The 17160-nt window shown below is 43.5% G+C and overlaps 1 protein-coding gene across 8 annotated transcripts in view; it reads left to right on the top strand.

The window, feature by feature from the left end:
* The window catches only part of Sipa1l1 (signal induced proliferation associated 1 like 1), a 258641-nt gene that overhangs the window by 130936 nt on the left and 110545 nt on the right, over positions 1-17160 (top strand). The gene's annotated exons all lie outside the window — the stretch shown is intronic.

The following is a 17160-nucleotide window of genomic DNA, read 5'->3' as shown; positions in this document are numbered from 1 at the left end:
TGCCATTTGATGCTATGTGAACACAACACTGGAGGGCCTGGGGACACCGGCCGTTACCAAGGGATGCATGAGACTGAAAGCTGTGCAGCCTTGGTGTGTGAAGCAGTCTTCAGAGCATCACCCTCTGGTTCTGCTCATTGTGGCTTTCCCTCCTCTGAGCTGAGGGGAGAGCGTCTCCTGGAGGAGAAGCTGAGTGCAGTCTGCTCAGTGATCTTGATTAGGGTACAATTCTCTACCCCACCTCTTGTGGTGTGTGTGTGTGTGTGTGTGTTGGTCTGTCTTTCTGTCTGTCTGTCAGACACCATCACATGAACAGGCTCTTAACTAGAGAGGTCTATAACTTTGAGAAGTTGCTCTGCTCCTGTAATAAAGACAGGAAAGAAAACACAGATTTTGAGAACCTGTGTGTGTGTGTGTGGCAGCAATCTAGGGCTGAGCGAGTGTCTGTACCCCTCTGATATTTTGAAGTTTATCTGTCCCCACTCCATTCTGATAAGTACCCTCTCTTCTGTGCTTCCTTCCAATGTGTAATAGTTAGGAGAACTTAAGAGAGTGATATTATAAAGAATATGAAGGAATATACACTGTGGTTATCCCATTGCATTCCATCATGCTGCATGGACAACATTTTGAATTAATCCTGTCTGGATTTCAGATATCTGCTATGATAGGAAAGTATTTCTCCTTTGTGGGGACTTGTGCCACAGTCCTCTTTCCCAGTGTATTTCTTCTAAGTGTCTGAGCTCAGCAGAGGAGCTCACCGCGAGCCTCTTGTCCTGGAGACATTGCAGCATCAACAGCAGATGGGAGCTTTGTTCCCTGCTTTCGAAGTAAGGAATGCAAGCTGCCCCAGCAGAGTTTTGCCTTTTGTGGTGTCACATTTAAATGCTCACAGAAAGCATCTTTTAATTTCAATTCAAAATGTTATTTAAAAACAGTAATTATATATTCATATATTCCCAGGACTTGGGAGGCTGAGGCAAGAGGAGGGCAATTTGGCTTCCTAAGACCTATCTCCAAATAGATGATAAGCTCCTAGCTGTATTTGCTATCTGTTGTCCTCTTGAGTGGCTTTGTGGCACATAGAGATGCTATATGATTAGTGTGGTGGCTCTCAGCTCTTGTCCTGTGTGTATGGATGGTTTCATGGTACAACAGTCAACAGTCACCTTCTCTCAGCCAGGATGGTCATGACTTGGAGGACTCGGCCTTAGCTGCTTGTCTGCTGCTTGTCTGCTGCTTGGATACTTGAATTCCATCAGTCTTGGGGTCAGTGGGTCGCTTGCATGCAATTGCTGTTCCTGTACAGACATATCAGTAGGCTCCTGTTGGGGATGAGCTTTTGATGTAGACTGTCTCCAGTGGGTCTCTCAGTCCTCAGACTTGTTCCTTCACCTGGGGCTGTGTTCCCATTTTCCCTTCTCACGAGGCAGTAAACTGTAGTGGACAGTGCAGAGTGCCTGGTGCTGGGAAGAAAGGGGAAGAGCATCCAGATAAAGGTTTGCCTGTGACAAGAGAAACCTGCCACTGCTTCTCCAGCTCACACATGGCCACCCTATTTTCTGATCAGGGTCTGAGGGTGGCTTTTGAGCTGCAGCTAACTTGCCAGCATCTGGCCAGTTTCCACAGTTGGTTCTCGGTTAACCCAAGTTTGACTGAGTGGCTGATGTACTAGAGATAAGCCTGCCTTTAAAATATTCTAATTTCCTGCCAGAATAATCGATCTTTTGTTAGTTCTGCAAGGAAACTATGAAATCAGTTGAACTTATTAAACATAAAAGAAGCTTCCTTAATTTTTTACTGGGAGTTCTGTATTTTCCTGGAGAACAAGGAATAATTTTCTCTAAGTCTAATACAAAATGAAGAACTGTCCAGTTCTCCCTATGGGAGCTGTTTTTACTGTCTTGCTGTTTGGTCTCCCATGAACTAGTGGGATTAAGATTTTGTTCTGAAATATTATTCTTTAATATTCTTGGACTCGTCTAGAGGTGGAAACACAGCTTAGAATAACTGCCTCACGAGTAATTCTTTGGCACTGTCACAGGGATTCCTGTTTTCAGAAGGCAGTTGTTCCCATGCAATTTAGTGGTCAGCAGACTGATGTTCTGTCTGTGCCTCGTATACCCAGTTTCCTTTGGATTTATGTGCTGCTTCAGAGTCTGCAGACAACCACCGCCCACCATTCCTGGTGCCCTCCCTTGACGTAGGTGTGGTAGGGAGAAGCTTGCATATGTATCTTCTGGTATTTATGTAGAAGGGCAGAACAAACCAACATCTTTATATTTCAGAACAGGGTGGAAAAGAGGGAAGGGGGTATGAGATGGGGAATGAAAACTTTGGTCTCGTCAGAACCAAGGCTCTTTTTCTTCAGACCTTTGGTCACTGTCTTAGTTATGTGAAGAGAGACTATGATCAAGGCAACTCTTTTAAAGGACAACATTTAATTGTGGCTAGCTTACAGGTTCAGAGTTTCTTCAGTCCATTATCATCAAGGTGGGAAGCACAGCAGTGCCCAGGCAGGCATCGTGCTAAAGAAGATGAGTGCTACATCTTCATCTGAAGGCAGATAGGAGAAGATTGGATCCTACACGGTCAGGAGAAGGATCTCATTGCCCACCCCCACAGTGACACACTTCCTCCAACAAAGCCACATCTCCTAATAGTGCCTCTCCTTGGGCCAAGCATAGTCAATCCACCTCAGGTCCCGTCTAGTTTTTTTCTGAGGTTTCCTTACATAGGAATGTGGATGCTTGGTTTTGTTAAACCCGGTGACTTGGCTTTTGAGTGTTCTTGTGTGCTAGCCTTAGATCTAGAGTGTCTTCCAGACCCTCACCTTCACAGTAGAAGGCCTTGTGTCACTGTAGGGCCCCTTCCCCGCCTTTGCTTCTCTTTGAAATCTCCCCTTTCTGGTACCACGTCTTCTTCCGTGGGAGGCTCTCATTTCTCAGATGCTCACTTTTCTTTCCCTGCTGCCCCCTCCTTCTGTTCCTTCTTCTCTCCCCTCCTTCCTCCCTTCCTCCTTCCTAGCTCAGAGCTCTCTACCAGTTCTTCCGACAGCCACCCCAGGCTTCCACAACTCTCTGGGTCATCTTAATGTTTCATTTATTGTCTTCATCTTTGTCCAGATTCCCTGGATTGAGATAGGTCAGCCAGTGACATTTGATAGTTTTAGTCACAGATTAACCAGTTGAGAGGTCTTTGCAGTGACTCAACAAAGGCCACGAGACTAATTGGCATTGTACTAATAATCTCGTAGTTTAAATGGATCATCTGTTGAGGTGTGATTGTTCTTTTCTGTGAAAATCAATGTACCCAGTTAAATGGTAGCCCAGAGTGGCCAAGTGGCTGACTAGCTTGTGCTCTTAGCTAACCCTCCCCGCAGGAGTTCACTCTACTAGTGTGTTTTGACCTCAGCCGTGAAAGTTGTGTTTCAGTTGTGGGTGCTGAGGGTCATGCTTGCTGGACACTGTTAGATAAAATGGGAAGTGAGACTGGAAGCAAGAAGGAAATGAGGCCGCTGTGACAGTGACGCTGGTAAGCCTGACTCGGGCGCCTCTGCTTCTGTGGTGCTCCACAAGATCTGCACTCAAGGCTTAAGCCGCAGGGCCTCAGGTAACTTGCCAAGAGCATCTGACATGTGCATTTGATTTTGCATTCAGAATTTGTAGTGAATTGTGCAGTCAGAGGCCATAGTCTTCAGTGTATAGTGCCTATACACTTCTATATGAGACTGGAGTCCATTGCTGAGTATCTGCATCAACTCTTTCAGCCGCTTGTTGGGCCTCTCGGAGGACAGCCATGCTAGTCAGTAAGCACAGCATAGCATCAGTAATAGTGTCTGTCACTTCATTTCTCCAGCTGAATGCTCTGCAGTTGCTCTTGATATGATTGAGCTTTTTAACCCTAGCTAATCAGCAGCATATCTTAAAGGTTTCACCTCTACTAATACCCAGTCCTGTTCACTTCCTAGCTAGTTGGGATACAAGTTGAGCAGGACTTGGAACCCAACCACCCCTTTATGATGAAACCTCTGTATAGAGCTAGGGTCTTGTCTTGCTTTATTGCCTGGGTAGTCTTAAAGTCCTGGGCTCAAAGGATCCATCAGTTTCAGCTTCCTGAAGAGCTGGGACTGTGTGCCTGTTCTGGTTCTCTGTTTTTCCTTTTCTTAATGGTACGAGGCCCCAAACCCAAGACATTATGCATGCTAAGCAACTGCTCTACCTTTGAGTCCCATCTCCAGGCCACATTACTCTTAAAGTCTAACACCATTTTCAAATCTCCAGGTTTCTCATAGTCTGACCCATTTGTCTCTTACCCCCTCTTTGCCATAGTCCCTCTCTTTTTCTAGCCTTAATGGCTTACTTTACCTCAGACATGCTGTTTGCACCTGTGTTGGGATTTCTGCTCATTTTCCAGTCAGCCCAGAATGTTCTCCTGTAGCCAGCTCTGAGAGGCCTTTTCTCATTGAGTGTGAGTGTGGGTAGGTTCACCTGTTTCCGTTATGAGAGCCAGACCTTGACAGCAGCTGTTTGCCTCAGTCCCCCGCCATGTTATTTTTTGAGACAGGGCTCTGGAACTTGCTGGGTTGGGTAACAGTAGCCAGTGGGTGCCCAGGATCTGCCAGCCCTTTCTCTCTCAGCACTGTGGTTATTGTACGTGGCTTTTAACCAAGGTGCTAGGGATCAGCTCTGCTTGCTGTGGACTTACCCAGTGCTTTGCAGCGTCCTGGCATCTTCCTAGTAGATGCCAGTAGCACACTTCTGCTCTCAGTTTTGTCACCATGGATGTCCCCGGATACTGCCAAGAGTAAAGACAACTGCAGGTAAAACCCACTCTTCTAAATATTGAAGCGTTTTCCTTAGTTCAAAAATGAAGTCAAAATCCTTTTTGTTTTCTGTTTTATTTTTGCAAGTAGAATATAACATTTTGAAGCTATTATAAAAATTGTTGGACTTACACCATGACCAAGTTAGGAGTCTGTTTTCACCTTGCATGTTTCTGTAATTCCATATTAAGCTTTAGAAACCTCAGAATATTCTGAAGGGATTTGTTCTTTCCGTTTGTCTGTATTTGTTCGCCTGCTCCCATCACCATGGAGCTAAACACTGTGAAAGACATCTTAGGTTAGAAACAGTAATGACTGACCTGGAAATTGTTTGTTCTTCCTGTTCTTTTTTCCTCTCTTCTGGTCCTCCTTAACCCTTTGTCGCCTGAATGAGACAGTGCTTTTAATGTGGGACTCACTGTAGGGAGGGCATGCTTTCTAGACCGTGCTCCCCTGGAAGCAGTGTAGCTTGGACAGAGATGAGTGAGCACTGTGAGATAAGGGAGGATGTGGGAGAAATGCTTGGGGAGGGAGCAGTCCCCTCCAGCCTGTGCCTCACCCAGAGAGCAGATGGCGGAATGCCTGTGAGCTGATTCTTCATGTAGCAGTTTGATTCTTTGAATAAGATGAATCCTGATCAGTCCCTTTCCCTCTTCCCAGTCCTGGGGCCAGAGTGGTGAGGCCAGGACTCTGCCCTTGAGCTGACCTTTAGCCCCAGTGCTGGGGACAGAGCGTTGAGGCCAGGACTGACCTTGAGCTGACCCTTAAGTCCCAGACACGTTACTGGGAGACAGTATGAGACCAAGCACATGGAGGGCTCCAAGTTAGCAGAGGCCTCGGCGGCCTGAGGGCTCATAGCATGGCAAGGCTGTGCTCCACTGCCAGCACGCCAGGCTCAGCGCCGGCACCCTTGCTGCCCCAGGGAAACACTGGCTGTGCTGACCCACTGTGAGGTGGCTGGAGCCACACAGTGGACACCCTGTGGGTTATTGGCTTGTGAAGATTTAGGTTTTAAATCTCAGTATTCTAATCTTCACTATTTAATTTTGAAGTATTTTAAATGCATGCAAACTAGCAGTAGATGTCAGTGTTTCCATTTTCTGCTTAATTATAATTATCACTTTACAGAGGAGGGCATAGTCTTTTCTTTCATGAACAGTGTCCAGACGTTTACTATAGTACACTGCTTAAAGAACTCACCCCTCAGCCCCCACACCACAGTGGCTCTGAAATCTCCCGGGGGAGAGGAGGGTAAAAAAAAAAATCATTTTAAGATTGTAGCAAAAAATCAAGAATTCATGATTTTATCATGTATGGTATTACTAAGTTTGTAGTTATGTCAGTTTGAGATACTGTGCTCTTTTATTTTCTGGTAAATAAGCATAAAACAGTGAGAACATGTTAAGACTAGTGTCCAGTTTTTAGTTCATCATTGGAGTATTCTGGGCTGTATTCATCTTTATAATCAGGTTAAAAACTTTTCTGCTTTTGCCTCCAAACCAAATGTTAATTTTTCATTTTCCAAAACCATATTTTCTTTTTTTTTTTTTTTAGTTTTACATATACTCTCATTTCTTTTTTTTCTTTTTTTTTTATTATTCGATATAATTTATTTACATTTCAAATGATTTCCCCTTTTCTAGCCCCCCCACTCCCCGAAAGTCCCGCAAGCCCCCTTCTCTTCCCCTGTCCTCCCACCCACCCCTTTCCACTTCCCCGTTCTGGTTTTGCTGAATACTGTTTCACTGAGTCTTTCCAGAACCAGGGGCCACTCCTCCTTTCTTCTTGTACCTCATTTGATGTGTGGATTATGTTTTGGGTATTCCAGTTTTCTAGGTTAATATCCACTTATTAGTGAGTGCATACCATGATTCACCTTTTGAGTCTGGGTTACCTCACTTAGTATGATATTCTCTAGCTCCATCCATTTGCCTAAGAATTTCATGAATTCATTGTTTCTAATGGCTGAATAGTACTCCATTGTGTAGATATACCACATTTTTTGCATCCACTCTTCTGTTGAGGGATACCTGGGTTCTTTCCAGCATCTGGCAATTACAAATAGGGCTGCTATGAACATAGTAGAACATGTATCCTTATTACATGGTGGGGAGTCTTCTGGGTATATGCCCAGGAGTGGTATAGCAGGATCTTCTGGAAGTAAGGTGCCCAGTTTTCGGAGGAACCGCCAGACTGATTTCCAGAGTGGTTGTACCAATTTGCAACCCCACCAGCAGTGGAGGAGTGTTCCTCTTTCTCCACACCCTCTCCAACACCTGCTGTCTCCTGAATTTTTAATCTTAGCCATTCTGACTGGTGTAAGATGAAATCTTAGGGTTGTTTTGATTTGCATTTCCCTAATGACTAATGAAGTTGAACATTTTTTAAGATGCTTTTCCGCCATCCGAAGTTCTTCAGGTGAGAATTCTTTGTTTAACTCTGTACCCCATTTTTTAATAGGGTTGTTTGGTTTTCTGGAGTCTAACTTCTTGAGTTCTTTATATATATTGGATATTAGCCCTCTATCTGATGTAGGATTGGTGAAGATCTTTTCCCAATTTGTTGGTTGCCGATTTGTCCTCTTGATGGTGTCCTTTGCCTTACAGAAACTTTGTAATTTTATGAGGTCCCATTTGTCAATTCTTGCTCTTAGAGCATACGCTATTGGTGTTCTGTTCAGAAACTTTCTCCCTGTACCAATGTCCTCAAGGGTCTTCCCCAGTTTCGGAGGTCAAAGGGATACAAATTGGAAAGGAAGAAGTCAAACTATCATTATTTGCAGACGACATGATCGTCTACCTAAGTGACCCAAAGAACTCCACTAGAGAGCTCCTACAGCTGATAAACAACTTCAGCAAAGTGGCAGGTTATAAAATCAACTCAAGCAAATCAGTGGCCTTCCTATACTCAAAGGATAAGCAGGCTGAGAAAGAAATTAGGGAAATGACCCCTTTCACAATAGCCACAAACAGTATAAAGTATCTTGGGGTGACTCTTACCAAACATGTGAAAGATCTGTATGACAAGAACTTCAAGACTCTGAAGAAGGAAATGGAAGAAGACCTCAAAAAATGGGAAAACCTCCCATGCTCATGGATCGGTAGAATCAATATAGTTAAAATGGCCATTTTGCCTAAAGCACTATACAGATTCAATGCAATACCCATCAAAATCCCAACTCAATTCTTCACAGAGTTAGAAAGAGCAATTATCAAATTCATCTGGAACAACAAAAAACCCAGGATAGCTAAAACTATTCTCAGCAACAAAAGGAAATCTGGGGGAATCAGTATCCCTGACCTCAAGCAATACTACAGAGCAATAGTGTTAAAAACTGCATGGTATTGGTACAGTGACAGGCAGGAGGATCAATGGAACAGGATTGAAGATCCAGAAATGAACCCACACACCTATGGCCACTTGATCCTCGACAAAGAGGATGAAAACATCCAATGGAAAAAAGATAGCCTTTTCAACAAATGGTGCTGGTTCAACTGGAGGTCAGCATGCAGAAGAATGCGAATTGATCCATCCTTGTCTCCTTGTACTAAGCTCAAATCCAAATGGATCAAGGACCTCCACATAAAGCCAGACACTCTGAAGCTAATAGAAAACCATATTTTCTTATGACTGAAAAGCTAAGGCTTCTTCTTCCACGTAGGGTAGGGGCACAAGAGTGAACTTGCACGTAGGGTAGGAGTGTTCCCATGAGAGAGAGTCTGATGATCGCAGGAGTGCTGGCTTCCCTCTTCTGGACCACGGGGTACTTTTCCTTGGATAATTACTGAAATACGGGTGGAGACCTTTTTATTAGTATAGAAGCTTATACTTCTCATAAACATTTTTGTGCATTTTAATGGACTTACTACTGTAGAAATTAGATTTTGAGGTGTACCTTTTCCATTGATTTTTATCATTTATATATACTCACCTGTTTTGTTTTACTTATAGACTATTTAAGCCTGTTCTTTCATCAAACTATTATTTAGTTACAAGCAACTGTTTGTAAGTTAAAACCACAGTTAGGTGTTTGGGTGCGTTTGCCCTATCAGGTAGGAATGTAGTGGCAAGCCAGGACGGCAGCTTGAGCGAATACTTATGTTTGCCACATAAAAGCCTTCTCGGAAGGAAGCGAGCACTCTAAGGCTGACAGGCGCATCTATTGGTCATGCTTGTGGGGCGCCTGAGCTTTGTGTTTCATTCCATGCTGGCCTGTTGTTCTTCTCTCCATCCTGTTCTCCAAGAGAACGAAGGGGAAAGCAAGCCCTGGCCCTGCCTGTCCTTCCGTGAGGGAGCTCGCGGGCACACGTGGCCCGCTGCAGCCTTCCGCTCAGTTCTCATTCATCAGACCAGGAGATTCTAGACCAGTCGCTGGAGCAGGAACGATTTACACTGATTTGTTCTCTGGGGCTAGGTTAGTGCTCTTCAGTTTGCCAGAACGAATGAGTCATCTGTGGTGAAGAGCTAAGAGGGAGAGGCTCAAGGAGAAAGCAGTGTGCCTCACCTCAGGGCCTGAGGACACCATGTACCAGGTGCGTTTAGACGTCCCGGGCCTTTGATTTCCCTTGATTCTTGATTCCCAGGAGTAAATCATGGAGCATGTTTTGAGACTCCTCTTTTAGACCCCTTTCTCTAGCCAGACTGCCATTTTCCAGGTGACATAGATATTAGGGTAACAAGTACTCTGCTTTAGAGTCTTCCTTACTGCTGATTATATTATGGGAAAAAATGTGAACTCCATCATGCTTAATTTGAAAACTGAAACATATTTGGTGATTTTTTTTTTTTAATTTGGTTTGGTTTTTTGCTTGTTTTGGTGTTTCTTTGGCTTTTCCAACAGGGTTTCTCTGTGTAGTCTTGGGTGTCTTAGTCCTGGAATTGACTTTGTAGTGCAGGCTGATCCCAAACTCACAGAGATCTGACTGTCTCCGCCTCCTAAGTGTTGGGATTAAAGGCGTGGGCTGCTTCTGCCTGGCTTAAATTCTTATTTTTTTTTTTTTAAAGAAAATTTTCTGTCAGTATATAGAAAGTTTATTTGTTCTTACTCATAATGAAACTCCAGGAAGATGATTCTTTTCCACGCGTATCAGCAGAGAGCAGCACAGGTGAACTGGCCATGGCCTAGCTCACAGGTTCATCTGCACTGGGCTTACAGGTAACTCTGCTCTCTGTGCTGACAGCGTTCAAACTTGCTCTGTCCCGCAGGACCACATCATCTGAGGAGTTCCTTCGTGCCCCACTGTTCTTACGCCCTTTGCAGCCGTGTGTGGAGCTAATTTCCTTTCATGCTCAGAGGAATGTTTTGGTTTTTTGTTTTTGTTTTTTTGTTTTTTTACTTATTGTTGCTCTCTTTCTAAACCATAATGTCATACAAGGGAGACATTTGACATCCTCCTTCAGTTTTGAAGCCCTTTGGGGAAAATAGAAATATGATCATATTTATTAAATTATGGTAGTGTATGTAACAAGTGTTAGGTACTTTCTCCTTTTATGTCTAGTGTACACCTTGATTTCATGTGTTGCTTGACACCAGATGCCATGTTTAAAGACAAAACTTAAGACTTGGTAGTAGTGCCTCCTGTCTTTTTGTTTTAATATTTTATCAAATACTTAATTTTTAGTCTTTTTTGACCATGTATCGTCAGCTTCTATTAGTAGGGCTTTTTGTCTTTCCTTCAGTCTAGCCATGATTTCACTACATAGGTAAGGCTGTATTTGAACGCCCGGCCGTGCTTGCTCAGGTCTTCTGAGGTTTGGGACTGCTGGTATCTTCCACCTTACTGTTTTAGCCATGAATTTTTGACCATTACCTCCTTTCTTGCGTATCTTCCTGTGACGGGGCTTTCAGACACTGTTGTCACTTTGTACTCTGTTGTTCTGTTCAGTGCAGTACCCTGTGCCCTGGCTCACCCTCCTCTGCTGTCACTCATGATGAAGCCATTCATGACTTTTGTCAGCCTCAGGCTCTTGTGTTGGCATCCTTATTCAGTGGTCACTAAGTGTTTCTGGTTACCGCCTTGTCTCAGGCCTGCTCTTTTCCCCAGCGTACTTCATACGGTGCTAGGGCTAAGCTCAGGTTTTGTGCATGTTAGGCAACCATTTTAACAATGAAGATGCCTTCCCCCAGACTCCAGTGCCAGAGGTCAGTGCTGGGTGGCTTAATTCTTCTCTCCCTGTCTTTCATTGAGCACAGAGCTCAATGATCGGCTTCACTGGACACCCAGTGAACTCAGGGGTCTGCTTCCTCAGTTGTAGCTGTGTGTCACTTACTGGCCATTACTTGGGTGCCAGCATCTAATCTAAGGGTCTCATGTTTGCTCAGTAACCACTATACCCACTGAGGCATCTCTCCGCACAAACTCTTCCTCATACTCACAGGCACACAACAAGCATCCAGTAACTACTAGGTCCTCTGTATCAGTTCCTCTCATCCTGCTCCCCGTTAAGTGGTACAGATCAAACTCAGGACCTTATAAACACTACCCATGCATCTTGCTATGACGCCACCTCCACTCCTAGCATATGATCTTTACTTTTACATAGAAGTTTGAGATTTGTCTTAGTTATTTTTTTATTGCTGTGAAGAAACACCACGACTACAGCAATTTTTACAAAAGAAAGCAGTTAATTGGGGCCTTCCTTACATTTTTGGAGGCTTAGTCTATTATCATCATGGTGTGGAGCATGGCAGCATACATTGTCCTGGAGCAGTAGCTGAGAACTACATCCAGATTCACAGAAAGCAGGCGGGGGTGGGGGGTGGTAGTGGGGGGGGTGGGGACTGGGTGTGGCATGGGCTCCCAAAGCCTACCCCCAGTGACATACTTTGTCTAAAAAGGCCACCCCACCCAGCCCTTATAATCCTTTCAATGAGCCCTGCTCCCTGGTGACCAAGCCTTCAAGCAGGCGAGCCTGTGGGGCCCATATGGATTCACACCATCACAGGGCTAGGTGTGTCGCTCGGAAGTAGACCTGTCCTGCAGAAGGTCCTGAGTTCTATTTCATAAAGAACAATCATGTATCTTTGCTCTCTGTAACCCAGATCTGCTCTTCTTTGTATTCTTTCTCTACTCTAGAATCACTTGATTCTTAAGTAGGCAGAAGTTACTTTGTAGGAATAATGAACACTTTCTCCTGATCTGATCTTAGGGTAATGATTTTTGTCTTTCACTCTCTGCACCATGTTTTTTCTTTGTCTTCCCAGGAAGAGCACTTGGGCTTAACTTACACTATTATTTGGTGCTGAGGCGTGTCAGCTCTTTTGTCCAAATGTTATTTTATTTTGAGTTTCTGCTTACAGGGTTCAGTTTGACCTGGTATTTTTCATTTTTCTGTCCTTTTCCTCTCTTTCTGAATACTGTTGTCTTATATGATTAACTGGTGTATGTTATTCTTGTTTGACTTACCATTTCTCTTAACCTTGGAGATTTCCTCAAATTGAGTATTTTTTGAAATTACTTTTATATGCAAGCTTCCTAAATCTGGTTTTGGGAAGGGAGTTAGTGTTTTACTGAAATGTCTTTAGCTACTTTGGTAATCAAGTCAAACACCACTGAGTTTCCAAAAAGTTCTGCTCCAAGTATAATTGATCTCCCCCTTCCACGGAAGTAGCCGTAGCGCCCAGGCTGCAGCTGCCTCTCTCATGATGGGTTAGTGAGCATGGCGGGCCACCTCATGTGCAGGCTGGCAGATCCTTTCATCATTGGAAAGAGGTGCCCACAGAAGGACACTTTGCCCTTTTTCTTTTACAATGGGCATTGATTTCCTTACTGAGCTCTCACTGCCTTTAATAAAGAGCAGAGTGTATGAAATTCCTACACGCAGTTATACTTTTCTGGAAAAAAGTATGAAATTCCAGTGCAATTATACTTTTCTGGAAAACTTCTTTATAACAAAATATTTATAAAGAAAGAAATATTTTCCTTCTCAAAATCAACCTTCCAGTCCCTCCTTTTCCTCCAGTCTTCTGGTCTTATCGCATGTGCTCTGTATGTTCTCCTGTGTAACCATGTTTATAGAGTAGAACACAGTTGTTTTAAAAGTTAACAGTGTAGCTTAAAGTTTGTCCTGTTAACTACCAGCCACCTCATGCTGCAATAAAAATGGGGGGAAATGTCATGTTGAATGTATTACCTTAAAGGAAATTATTAAAATATTAACTCAAGGAAGAAATCAGCAGCAGGGCTAATGTGAATGAAGTTAAGAGACCACTAAGTCTGCAGTGTACCAGCAGCAGTGCATTAGAAAAAGCAAGTTCATAATCACTGCCACAACAGTAAAATATTATAGTGCACCTTGTGATAAACATAGCAAAGAGCATGCAGTGGCGTTACGCTTTGTTGTGGAGTTTGAGATAAGGCCTTCCTGTATAGCCGAGGCTGCCCTCCTCCTCCTGACCTTCCCAGAGCTTCGATTAGATGTGTGTCATTAGGTCAAGGTAAGTGCCCTTATGAAATCAGCTTCTTAAAGCTTGCTTAAAAAATAAAAGCTACTGTGTATTACTGAAGGGAAACTTCTCAATTTAAAAGAATCCAGTGCTCCCTAAATTAATTTGTTAAAAAAATTCATACAATTAAAAGATAAAGTGCTACAACCAAGAGAATTTTCCAAGAAACATGACTGAATGATTGTAAATTTCCTTGAAGGTGCTGATGGGGTCAGTAGAATTTGTTATGATGTTGTTGTATTTGAATTGGTTGACCAATTCAAGACCGTGGGGTTGGGGGAGTTGGAGAGGAGAGAGGGAGAGACTGCCAAGCACAGAGGGACTTGTCCTTTATGTTGTGATTATTATGTCAGTAATTACGAAGTGCTGCTGGCTACAAGAAGCAGTTGTAGGACACTGGGACAAGTAAAATTGTATTGGGGATGAATTAAAACATGCATTTTGAAGAGAAACATTTAAACTTATAGAGGAAATGTGTATAGCCCTGGGAAATGGGAGGGTACTTAAAGAATATATAGAAAGACCATGAATTTGACCTTTTCAGGAATTCAAATGAGTCTGGGGATGCAGATCATTTAGGCGGAGTACTTGCCTAGCATGGACTTGTATAAACCAGATGTGCTGGCTTATGCCTGTGGTCTCAGCATCCAGGAGGTAGAAGTAGGAGGATCAGGTACTGAAGCCCACTCTTGATTGCATAGCTGTTTTGAGGGTTTAAGGTCACCCTGGAATACCTTAACTCAAAAAAAAAATTCAAATGGGAAAGAAGAAAATATGCTTTAAACAATAATTAGAGACAAAGGTTTAGACTGAGAAAAGTATGGATCTATATACCTGGTACAAAATTCACATCTGTAGCACCTAGATATATACTAAATCATAGCAAAGAGGCAGTGATCTAGGAGAAAAATGGGGAAAACCAGTTGATTAGATTATGAAACTTACAGAGATTCTCCACCAGTGTCATTCCAATGGGGCAACAGTGCATATGATATCCTGCATTTCTCTTTTGGCAACATTCAGAGGTAGAGTCAGGAACTTGGCATGGTGTGTACAGTGGTGCTTATAACCATGGCACATCTGCTTGGAAGGTCTATTTGATGTTTTTGGTGGCGTTTGGACATTGAACTTGGGACAGCACAGGTAGTAGGCCAAGGTTAGCTAGATCTTCTCTGATAGTGTTCAAAATGCTCTACCTTGCTGCAAGGCTTCCCAAAGAAGGTGTTGGAATAAATGTTCCTTCTGCCACTCTAGTAACAAAGAAAAGTGGAAACAATACAGATGCCATTTAGTAAGTTCTAGTGGCTTTCCCTACTCTCCCTACTCAATATATAACATCTAGAATCTGCTAGGGAGGGTCTGTATCTTACTGTAGCAATGCAGAGGAATCCTAAAATGTTTCACATAGAAGAAGAAACGTACAGGTGTTTGGGAGTGGAAGTGGCTCTGATTGCTGTTGTATTCCTGTCTGAGGTGGTGCCATCCCTGGGCTGGTAGTCTTGGGTTCAATAATAGAGAGCAGGCTGAGCAAGCCAGGGGAAGCAAGCCAGTAAGGAACATCCCTCCATGGCCTCTGCATCAGCTCCTGCTTCCTGACCTGCTTGAGTTCCAGTCCTGACTTCCTTTGGTGATGAACAGCAGTGCAGAAGTGTAAGCTGAATAAACCCTTTCCTCCCCAACTTGCTTCTTGGTCATGATGTTTGTGCAGGAATAGAAACCCTGACTAAGACAGCAGGCTAGGCAGATGGCAGTGTGATGCTGCACCCAGCACCAGAGGCTAGTTGTGTACTGGCCCTCAGACCTTTGCCCATGGTCCTAGGCCTGAGTGTATGTATGCAGAAAGCTTCACAAGACACAAAATTCAAAACCAGGTAAGCGTGACTGTGGTAGGTAGCCTTTGGGCAGCGGCTCGGTCACTTCTAAGCTGTGAGATTGGTTCCTTGTCTGTTGCACTGCGTGCTTTCTCATTCTAAGCATCTGCTGCAGACTTAGCATCTGAAAACTAAGGCACAGTACTGCACAGAGGTGCTTGCACAGTGGACTAGAAAACTGAAACTGTCGGGGTGAGTCCAAGATGACTGATGAAGACACAGGAAGTGTTGGGGACTGGATCAAGGACAAGATCAGCAGACTGAACTCTCAGGACCTGCCAAAGTAGGAAAAATGTCCAGGAGCTGGCTTTGGAAGCTACTTCTGCTATCGACATGAGCACACCTAGCTACTCTCCTCTCCTGTGAAAGGGTTCCACTAATCTCCTTTGCCCCAGCGGAGTGAGAATGTCCATTTTAATTGTATCACCACTAACTGAACACTGATTTTCCTAGAATTTTTCCTAATAAGTGTTAAATGATGTTGTGTTGATTTCTCTGTTTTTGCTTATTATAGCCACAGTCTCAGTAAAAATAGACAGGCCTGTAGTTTGTGTTCTGTTAAAGCAATTTTCTTACTTCAGCAAATCTCTTTTAAACTTGTTTTAACTAGTGTTTTTCAAGAGAACTTCAACAGACAACAACAATAAAACAGCTCTTCAGTTTTCCTTGGTAATTGACCTTATATTAGGGCAGTAACATTAAAGGTGACAATAGCACACAATGAGATCAGGCTCTCTCTCAAGTAGAGACTTTGGTTTCTCATGTAAAGATCTTGATTTTTTTTTCATTTAAAAAATCATTATACATTTTTATGATCCCTTACAACGAATGTTAAAAAAGCAGCTTTCTGAAGGAGAATATAACCAAGTGCTGTCTGCATAGGTATGAGAAACAAGGGAGAAGGCACAGGCTGGAATAAGAGTAAAATGGCTGCAGGAAAGGAGTTTTACAGGGTTGTGTCCAACGGCCGTCACTGCCTAGACTCAGTCTCAGGATACCTGGTGCGTGGTGGGACCATGAAGACGCTGGCTTCCGCTGTGGATATTGGTCTTGCTTTTGGGGCATTCTAGTTTATCCTTGAGGTTGTTGTGCCCATCAAGAGAATGTAAATGAGTTTATGGGCACTTCTGAAACAGAACCTGTCAACAGGCAAGTGACCAGACTTTCAGCTTTCCTACCAACACGCTAACTCCTTGTTTGGAGCACGAGCTGTCCTGAGATGTGAACCACTCCTGTGTGTGCTGAGCACATGCTGACTAAGCTGTGCTCCATCCCTGGCAGCGTGCTTCCGGGTCACACTTACCATTCTAAATGGGCGGCTACTGTCCCTTCACCATGGAAATACAGAACTAGAGGACTTTTGTCAGTAGGTTTTTTTTTTTTTTTTAATACTTGATTGGTGATTGTTTATGTTTTACTTCATGGGTTCCACCCCCTAATTGTAAATTAAGAAATAAAAAAATAATTGAAATAAAGTGTCAGGGAAATCTCATTCAGAAATCAAGAATTTTAAGTTTGAAGGAACAGATAAAAACTCAAGATTTTACATAATGCATATCTTTATATAATTAGTTTTTTTTTTTAAAAAAAAACAAGGTGTTTCATTAATTTCTGTCGTATTTTGGTGCAGACAGGTGGCCAGAATAAGTAGTATATAGGGCTCTGTCTTGTTTCCAGAGCCAGGGTCTATATAAAAGTTGAGCAGACATGGAAAGTTGTTGGATCAAGTTCTGTTGTGCGCTCCTGGTTGGGAGCTGGCGGTGTGCTTCTCTGCCTCCCCAGAACAGTGGCCATCCTTTCTGGTGGGCTGCCTTCTCTGAGCTCTAAGTGCCCAGGTCTTCTCAGCGGTTAGCGGGTCACTGAACTTGACTCTTATCTGTTCTTGCCACTCCGTCTCTTACATGTGTACCCAGCTCACACACAGTTGAAAATTCACAGAGTGTCCTGAGTGGCTGCGATGAGGTTTGGGCTGGGGTGTCTTAAAGAAGGTGCATGGTGGGCTGGTGCTGGGGCTCCGA

The sequence above is a fragment of the Apodemus sylvaticus genome, chromosome 6 (genome assembly GCF_947179515.1).
Source record: "Apodemus sylvaticus chromosome 6, mApoSyl1.1, whole genome shotgun sequence".
Classification (NCBI taxonomy): Eukaryota; Metazoa; Chordata; class Mammalia; order Rodentia; family Muridae; genus Apodemus; species Apodemus sylvaticus.
Note: the sequence above shows the minus strand (reverse complement) of the source record. Positions and strands in the feature narration are given on the sequence as shown.